This window comes from Schistocerca americana, chromosome 1 (assembly GCF_021461395.2).
Source record: "Schistocerca americana isolate TAMUIC-IGC-003095 chromosome 1, iqSchAmer2.1, whole genome shotgun sequence".
Taxonomy (NCBI): domain Eukaryota; kingdom Metazoa; phylum Arthropoda; class Insecta; order Orthoptera; family Acrididae; genus Schistocerca; species Schistocerca americana.
Genome location: NC_060119.1, coordinates 722,216,978 through 722,226,269, shown reverse-complemented (window position 1 = coordinate 722,226,269; position 9,292 = coordinate 722,216,978).

The following is a 9,292-nucleotide window of genomic DNA, read 5'->3' as shown; positions in this document are numbered from 1 at the left end:
TGTTCATTCCATTCAGCAGATCATGTAATTCCTCTTCACTAGCACTCAGGTTAGCAATGTCATCAGCGAATCGTATCACTGACATCCTTCCACCTTGAATTTTAACTCCACCCCTGAACCTTTCCTTTATTTCCATCATTGCCTCTTCGATGTACAAATTGAACAGTAGGGGCGAAAGACTGCATCCCTGTCTTACATCCGTTTTAATCCGAGCACTTCGTCGTTGGTCATCCACTCTTATTATTCCCTCGCGACTCTGGCAGATATTGTACATTACCCGTCTCTCCCTACAGCTATTTTTCTCAGAATTACGAACATCTTTCACCATTTTACACTGTCTAACACTTTTTCCAGGTCGACAAATCCTATAAATGGGTCTTGATTTTTCTTTCTTTTCCATTCTTCCGTATATTATTCAGCAAACTTGGATGCGTGAGCTGTTAAGCTGATGTTGCGATAATTTTCGCACTTATCCACTCTTGCAGTCTTCGGAATAGTGTGGATGATATTTTTCCGAAAGTCAGATGGTATGTCGACAGACTCATGCATTCTACACACCAACGTCATTAGTCGTTTTGTTGGCACTTCCCTCAATGATTTTAGAAATTCTGATGGAATGTTATCCATCCCTTCTGCCTTATTTGATCTTAAGCCCTCCAAAGCTCTTTTAAGTTCTGTTTCTAATACTGGATCGCCCATCTCTTCTAAATCGATTCCTGTCTCTTCTTCTGTCACATTAGATAAATCTTCCTTCTCATAGAGCCAACCTTTCCTACCTGGTGCCTCCCTTTGCTAACTCAAGAATACCTTATGCCACCTGTGTTTATTTATTTATTTATTTATTTGCTTCTTTCGAAAAATTTTGTTTCACAATAATCTGCAACGCACACTTTCGTAACAGAGGTTTATCAGATTCAGAGTAACACGAAACTATAGTGTTTCAAAGGACTCGGTACCTGAAATTGTAATGTCTGTATAGTTTACTTAAATATTTAATGATATTGTTTTCAAATGGATAACACTTTTCACATCTAACGTTTTTATGTGATGTAAGTAACAAGAAAAATTCAAAGCGTCAATAAGACGGTTGAAACCCTTTTTCTCTAAGCATCTCCCTGAATGTTTGATTTCAGACTAGTTGAAGTAAATCCAACGACACCCTCTACGTTCAGGCGACTACAGTGTTTTGTTTTATTATGGCTAGTGTGGAAAATTTAGTCTCACATAGGCACGTAGATGAGAATTGTACGTAGACTTTTAAGTCGCCCTTTGTCACTTCTGGATAAATAGAAAGGGAATTGGCCTAAAATTCTTCTGTTTGTTAACACTGTCTTTAGCACTCTAATTATCTTTCAATTTAGTTGCATCCTGTTGTATTTCACCAGGAAGTGCATGCACATCAATTGTGAAGGCTAATTTACTCTGCTAGTCTTCTGAAGACAAATGAGGAAAATAAAGTTATCCCCTCTTGAAGCTGTTCCAGATGTTCACTGATGATAACTCTCCATTGGTTGACATGGTGCTGTTGACTGTGTAGAAGTTCACTGAACCGAGGGAATGACTAGAAGTTAGTAATGGGAGCATCCATGCGATGCTTACATAGTTGTGCCTTTTCCAAGAAGACCCATATGGCATCATTGGCATCCATTATTGTGGTATTTCTACCTTTTAGTTTCAAATTCAGATTATTCAGGGTTTCAAAGAAGTCTGCAAGTATGCTAGGGGAAATGTAAAGCTGTCGTCAGTGAATGAACGACGAAGCTGAGCTTTCCCTTGACTAACACTGTTTTCAATTCATACAGCCCGCTAAGTATACTGCCCTTCGAAAAACCCGTAGGATTTGTGTAAGAACTGTTGAAGATTGGTTGTTCAGCATTGAGATCATTAAAAGATTCGAAAAAAACTTAATTTTAATACCAACGCTCACAGCCACTTTCAGTGCAGCGTTCGGTACAAACTCCCATAACAGTTTGCCAAGACACACTGTTTTCAACCAAAAATCATTTAATGGAAGGAAATACATCAGAACCATTTGATGATGTTTCCAAGTTTTTAAAAAACAGTGGTTCTTCCATTATTTTCTCCTAGTCCACAAATCGGCAGTACATTATAGTATTGACATTGTTGAGCTATATCAGTAGAATCATCACAACGCATAGCAAAAATAGACTTTTCAGTCTTTTAATGTCAGTATCACTAATCCACATGCTTTAAACTAGCCGTTCTTTCACATTGAGGGACATTTCTTCGATTCTACGTTGCACACTGTTATTTTAAAGAGGCATATTGACCATTTTTCGCTGACTATCCTCTCCAAAAACAATTGCGGTTGCTTCTTTAAGAATGGAAGGGTTGGTAAACGTCTCACCAATAGTATGACGGTTTTTGTTTTTTGCTATTGAGAGAGAAATTTCGCATAACTTTCTCATTTTCCTGCTGCAAGCTCTCAGTAGAGTTTTTCTTTCACCAAAAAGAGGCTCTTTGGTTTATTTTTCAGCGCCTGACGTCATTATGGCACGTAACCCACTGTGGCAGCTAGATATCGTCTTTTTCAATAAACGTGAATCCACACGTAATATATTCATCACTATACAATCTGCTTTTAGCAGGCATTTTCACTCCACATACAAAACCAATAATACTTCTGAAGAGCATAACAAGTGCAATACTGAGCTAAGAATACAGAGCACAGAATGAAGAAAGTGTTGTGTCAGCAATAATCTGGGGACTCGCGAGGCAAAGTTGATGCTGCCAACTGTACAAAAAAATGTACTGTCTAACTGTATAGAGAATATAAAATTTTTTACTTGTATGACCGCATGTTTCTGCTTTTTTCTGAGCTGTCAGTGCCCCTTCCCCCTCTCTCTCTCCTATAAATCTCTCAGCCCCCCCTCCCCACCCACATCCACCAGGAGGTCGCATTCCCCAGGTTGGGAACCACTGTTTTAAATCAAAATACTTGGACTCCATCATTCGAGATAAAAGCAGCGATCGTCGTTACCATTTTACTGTTTCTCGGTTAAGAATCTATGGCCAATGGAAAAGATAACCACATAGGGACATTTATAGAAGAAACGAGGTAAGCAGACTCTTGGGATTTTCACTTACGGTTCATAAGGCGTAGGCCTTACAATAATCTTCGGATCATTCTATCCTTGTCCATCCTGTAACAAAACTAGCAAATGTTGCTATTTTCAGGAACTAACTCTTTTGTACAGCACTTTCTTTCATTTCAGCTCTCGTCTGTTAGGTTCTATTTCGGACTCACTACCTTCGGAAAGCTTTAATTTCTTCGTTATGTGATCAGCATCAGATATTTCTAACGTTAACTGCTCAAAAAATGCACTGCAATCCCCGCTGTTGCTACGTACACTCTGATATTAGCGTATGTTCATACATTCTTTTTATTGTACTATCCTTTGATCACACAGCAGGTCGTCTGAATATTCATCGCGTCTTTCAGTCCTTCACTAATCATATCTTCTCCTGTTACATTACAGGCATTTAAATTTATCCATATTTTCCCGGAACAATCTGTTTATTTCTACCAGCTGATCTGTGTGTTTTTATGTTACTGTAGGAAATCCTTTCCCGAATTTTTTATCTATCAGATTGGATAAATTGCAGAATCATGAAAGACTTACTGAATTCCTGTTTAAAGAACATGTCAATAGCGGCAGAATATCGAAAGATAAATAGTTGTCTGCCAATAGTGGTTTGTTAACATGATCAACTCCCGCAGTCTTCAGTTTCTATGTTCTCCCATAGTTGTGGTGAGACAGTGATATAATTCTGTTTTCTGTTGTTTTTAATCAAGGTAAGACCGAATGGAAGGTAACCTGATGCCGATTACTAGCAGCCAATGTATATCTACTTGATTGCCTCAAAAGGGAACCTCTTTGTTCCTTGTGATCTAAATTTTCGCATAGTAAAAGTTTGTTCTGGGGTAAAATAACAGACTCCGTTGGCTACAACATAAAATTTCGAGAAATTATCCGTCTCCTTTCATACCAATCGTTTTACTTATATTGGATTTATCAGATCTCGTTATGATTCATGTTTTTACTTTTGATTTCCGTTTTAGAAGAAAACGCATTACGAGCAAATGAGGTATCACTGTCTACGTAAAAGCTATCTAACACCTCCACGTGAAATGTGTCGACAACGATCTGTACATCCATTTGTAAAAGCTAAGGCCGTATGCTGATGTGAAGTTTGTTTCTTGTCCGTTTGAAGGAGACGAGTTTAACTCCGTTGAAACGATGGTTAAGTTTAATTGGAAACCATTTTATTGCAACTGGTTAGCTATCTTATTCACCTGCTATTCTGTAACCGTTGCTGAGGTGCTGCCATGTTCAAAATGTTGATATTAATTAACTAACTGCAAATCTATAAAAAAATACATCGCTAAATTTCAAATTAATTTGCCTTGAAAAAATCCGATTCCAAATTCTACTCCCCTAATCAAATGCAATTATTTAATGCACATAATAATGAAATTTTTTTAGTTTTATTTTTGTAATTTTATATTGTTTTTCTATTTATGTTTGTTTCTAGCCCTTCCAGCCTATGTCAACGCTGTTCAATTGACATATTATAAAGATAATTTGCAAGTAACCAGTGTAACGAATAGCTCTGATATCAGGAGAATATGTACATTTTTAAAACAGTCGAGATATTTTTAGCAATTTTCCTTTACGATTTCAGTTATATGACTGTTTAATCAGTGACCGTATTTTATTACATTGTCATTTCGTTGTTATTTCAAGTGCTGCTGAATATACGTAAACGAACAACTAACAGCCATTTTATTCCTTTACTCTGACTGCAATATAAAATTAAGCTGTATATTTTAGACGATAAGAAAAAATATTTATACTTTGTTCTCTCTTCTTCACGCTACCACGGGCCATGTTCATCTGTTATAATGCCCGTTTATACTTATTACCTGTTTGGCTTTGAGTATACTCGTACATTTATCCCCTGATCCATTAAAGAGCGCAAGGCAAAGAGCGCTTGTTGTATCTGCAGGGCTTCTGCCGTTCAGTTGCTTTTCTTAAATTCGCTCGCACCGGGAAAGGGGAGTTACTGTTAGCTTACGACCAAAGGGAAGTAGAATTGATAGGATGCTGAGATATCTGCAGAAGCTTTGAACTCTGTCTAAAGAAGTGCCGATATAGTCTGTAAATCAAGGAGGTGAAAAATATAAGTCTGTTGACACTTACCTTTACTGGTCGGGACCGATGGCCTTTGTAGTCTGGTCCCTTCAACCCCACAAACGAAACTTTACTGGGTGACTTTTCATTGCAATTAAATAACTTCCTTCCGCTTTTTTATGATGGTTTTGTGAAATGGAATTTTTTTGTACGCTCGTGACCCTGTGATTAGGGGTTGCAGTCTTCGCAATTTATGGTGAATTCTTCCACAGTTTAAAAGTAAAATATAATACGCGTAGCGCTGACCGTTAGCCTGCTAAAATATCCTACATTGTACTACATGCAATACTTCAACCACAGAAACACTTAGACACAGTCTTATCTGACTCCAAGTCGTTAAATTTTCTCCGTGTGAGTGATACTGTACTGTGTTGCCAATTTAGCATGCGATGTGAGATATACCTAACGGCCTCCAGGTTAAATTACCTATTTCCAAGAGATGTCTTTATATGGAATTAATATTGTATAAATTCACGTTAAAAATGTACATGCAATGTTATCTCTGTCTGCGAATAACAAAAAAAAACTTATTTACAGTGTGTGTCTTTTTTGTGAAGTGAAAGGCGCCATTTTTAACAATGAAAACTAATTTGTTGTAGAGAAGTAAACTTAATGTTCTCATTTCTTCCTCTTCCGGGGCAGGTTCTGGTAAGGTACGGTTTCATAAAGCCAATTTTTAAAAGACTGGTATGCAAACATAGTGACTTTAATAAATCAGAACCAAGCAGCAATTATGCATTTGTACTTTCCGTACTGGTTAAGACTATTACGGAATAGGTGTTTTGTGCGAAACTCTATAATTGTGTTTAAATGTAAATGTAGTCATTGAGCCAAACAAAGTCCATCCGAACAGCACTGAAGGCCCAACGGTACCGACCGACCGACAACCGTGTCACCCTCAGACGATACGTGTCACTGGATGCTTATGTGGAGGGGCATATGTTCAGCACCATAGCTCTGAAGTGAGCCCCGTATACTCGCTTTAAACTCGCCTGTGACATCGTCTCCGAACTCGCTGTCTCCGTGCGTTCGTGGACTCTGCTCGTGCGTCTCCGCCGCATCCCACTTGTCTGTCACTTGTGTCTGTTGTCGGCTACAAGCGGACTCAACTCACGATATTCCCGCTGCATGGACAACCGTTTTGTTAGAAATGTCTCCATTAAGCTGTAAATCACTACTCATTTCACACAATCATCTCGGCTTTATAGCCATTCTCATATGCAGGATGAAATGTCACATAATGTCCCACTTGCCTAAATGACAAAAACAAATCTCGTATAACACTACAACAACTGATGGGTTAGCATTGACTATTATTCTGTTTATAGACACATTTACTGTGAATAGATAAAACTTTTTCGAATACTGCTGTAAATTTATTTTAATATTTAACATTTATTCAGAGAATATATAACAATTACGTTGAAATGTACACACTTTCGAGTCTTTACTGAGTCTCTAATGCCGTATCAGAAAACATGACATGAGGATGAAATGCAATCTTGAAATGGTGATTAAGTATTGAAATAAATTACAGAAATGAATGATAAGCTACACAACTCGCTGTTAGCCCATAAATGTAAGTTGCCATGACCAAATGAATACATAAGTAGCGCGCTCTTTTGTTGCACAGATATAACAGTGACATTGCTCTGTGCCCAGTTTTCGTTTGACGCAGCAAGTATGTCTTCTCATGGTGGAGACGGAATAAACGAGAATATAACTATTTTGTTTACAGTGGACGAAATTTATTTGTTTCTGGTCTGAATCGTGGACTACAGTTTGAAACTTATATCGGATATCATTCCTCCCGTAATGGAGCACATTTCCAATTGTGTATTTGCATCAACTAATTTTCGTCTTAAAACCTCCACAGTCTCACAAAACACAACTTCGTTAAAGGCCATCTGATCCCGACAATCGTTCATTTCGCCTTGTCAGTGCTACTTTACAGCAGGGAGATCGTCTTCTCATTTTCCGCTTCAACAGTTAAGCCGTCGGCACACGGACCGTGCAACCGAACGTTGAGCGTTGAGCGTGCCGAGTTTCTGACGTCATAGAGTGGAATAGCACGTTCGGGAGTCTCTCCGAATGTGCAGAGCAATACCCAGCACGTCAGATATTCTGAGCGTGCGTCTGAGCGTTGACCAATGAGATGGCACAACACCACCTACGTCACATGCACGTCGTCTCCCTTCAGTACTGTGTTTTGAGACTCCATATTGGCATTCATTTCAAACCTGTATATGCCGTTTCTGGGCACCAGCAAATTTAGAATCACTTGAAAACCCGTTGTTAACTGTGTGATTCGTTCCAATAAAATAATGAGAAACATCATATTAGCGGCAAAAGAATTATTGTAACTTGTGTATTATGAGAGAATGCTAATTGAAGGCAGCGACACACTAAAGATCCACCCAAAACGCATTGTTCTTGGTACAATTTGTTATAATTAAATTTCAATTAGTAACATTTCTACGATTAAGGTTTCCAGCAAGTGCTAACATGCTATGATTGAGTATTATTAGCTTGTTGGTGGTTTAGCGAAGCGACTAGCGTCTCTGAACTGCGTGCAATAGAATGTTTCGGACTCGAGGAATCCAAATTTTTTCCTAACATTTGCTTTTTTATTAGGTTCTGATACTTTATTATTAGTTTGATATAAGTATCTACTATAACATTTCATGTTATGTAAATAAAAGTTCACCTTTATTTGAGGGATGACTTTGTTCGATTGGCTTAATCTATAGGACAGCTTGCGCTACTTGTATAAAGATATTTTACTCCTTTTTCTTTTACGCTTCGTAATTCACATGTTGCAAAGATTCTGCTACTGGGTAGGAACAGTGATCAAGTAATCTGACCTTGGGGTTTTACTAAAATGTGGGAATAATGAAATAATGTTTATCTTATGCGGAGAAGTACTGCAAATTTGGATCGCTGCGTTTCTAATGGAACTTTTATAAGCCTTTGTCCTTATTGTTTGGACATGGTACTTTCCTAATCGTGGCCGCTGGAGGAAATGTGCGTTTTAATAGAGCTAACGTGGGAATTTTACGCGCTCCCATTTAGTAAACAGTGTGATTTACGAACTAGAAACATCCCGCAACTCCCGCTCGAGTGTGTTGTGATCGCGTATACCACGTTGGGGCCCATATTCCGAACGCACAGGTCACGTCGTTCCTGAGCGTTCAGCAGCACGTTGAACTTGGCACGCTCAACGCTAACATTCGACAGCACGGCCCGTGTGCTGACGACTTTACACTCCTGCACGCTACAGTAAGTGAGAACGAGTCGACGAGTATGAAGCGACCGCAGCGCCACAGTTCCCAGTCAGACTCGTCATACTGGTGAACTACAGCGGGAGCACAGGAGGCCCGTTAGCATTGATGTAACAGCGACACCTTGATTTGTGAAGTATGCAACCCAAATATTAGATTTGTACTCGCTCCGGAAGTATGCAACCCAAACATTAGATTTGTACTCGCTCCGTTTCTGATTTCTAAAAAGGACATCAGTCTCCCAGTTGTCAGTTTTCGTGACCGGAGCCGCTGCTTCTGAGCCAAGTAGCTTCTGGCTGGGTGCATCCCTCTTGTCAACAGCACTCAGCACACCCGTACGGTCACCGTCCAGGTGCTAGCCAAACCCGACAGCGATTTAACTACGGTGATCTGATAGAAACTGGTGTCACCACTGCAGCAAGGCCATTGGCTGATCGTTGATCCAAGCTTTGCTTTAAATGATTTAGATGCACTAAGGGACATTTCGTATCTCTTCTGAAGATATTCAATATATGATCAGAATCAAATACTTATCTCGAGTTTAACGTTACCATGTACCTTCGACTAATCTGTACGATTATTTCATTAATTAATGCTGATTTTTTTTCAGTTAATGGCAATGGGCACAGGTAGTCACCATTTTAGCGATCTGCATTTTCCGTTGCCGTTAAAGAGCTGCAAAACAAACACAGACGGAATAATCTTTCAGGAAAATGAATTATTTTGCTCTGTTTAGCAAGACCCATCTTTGGAAATAAAATCTATTACAAGATTATATCTCCGCACTTTCACGAA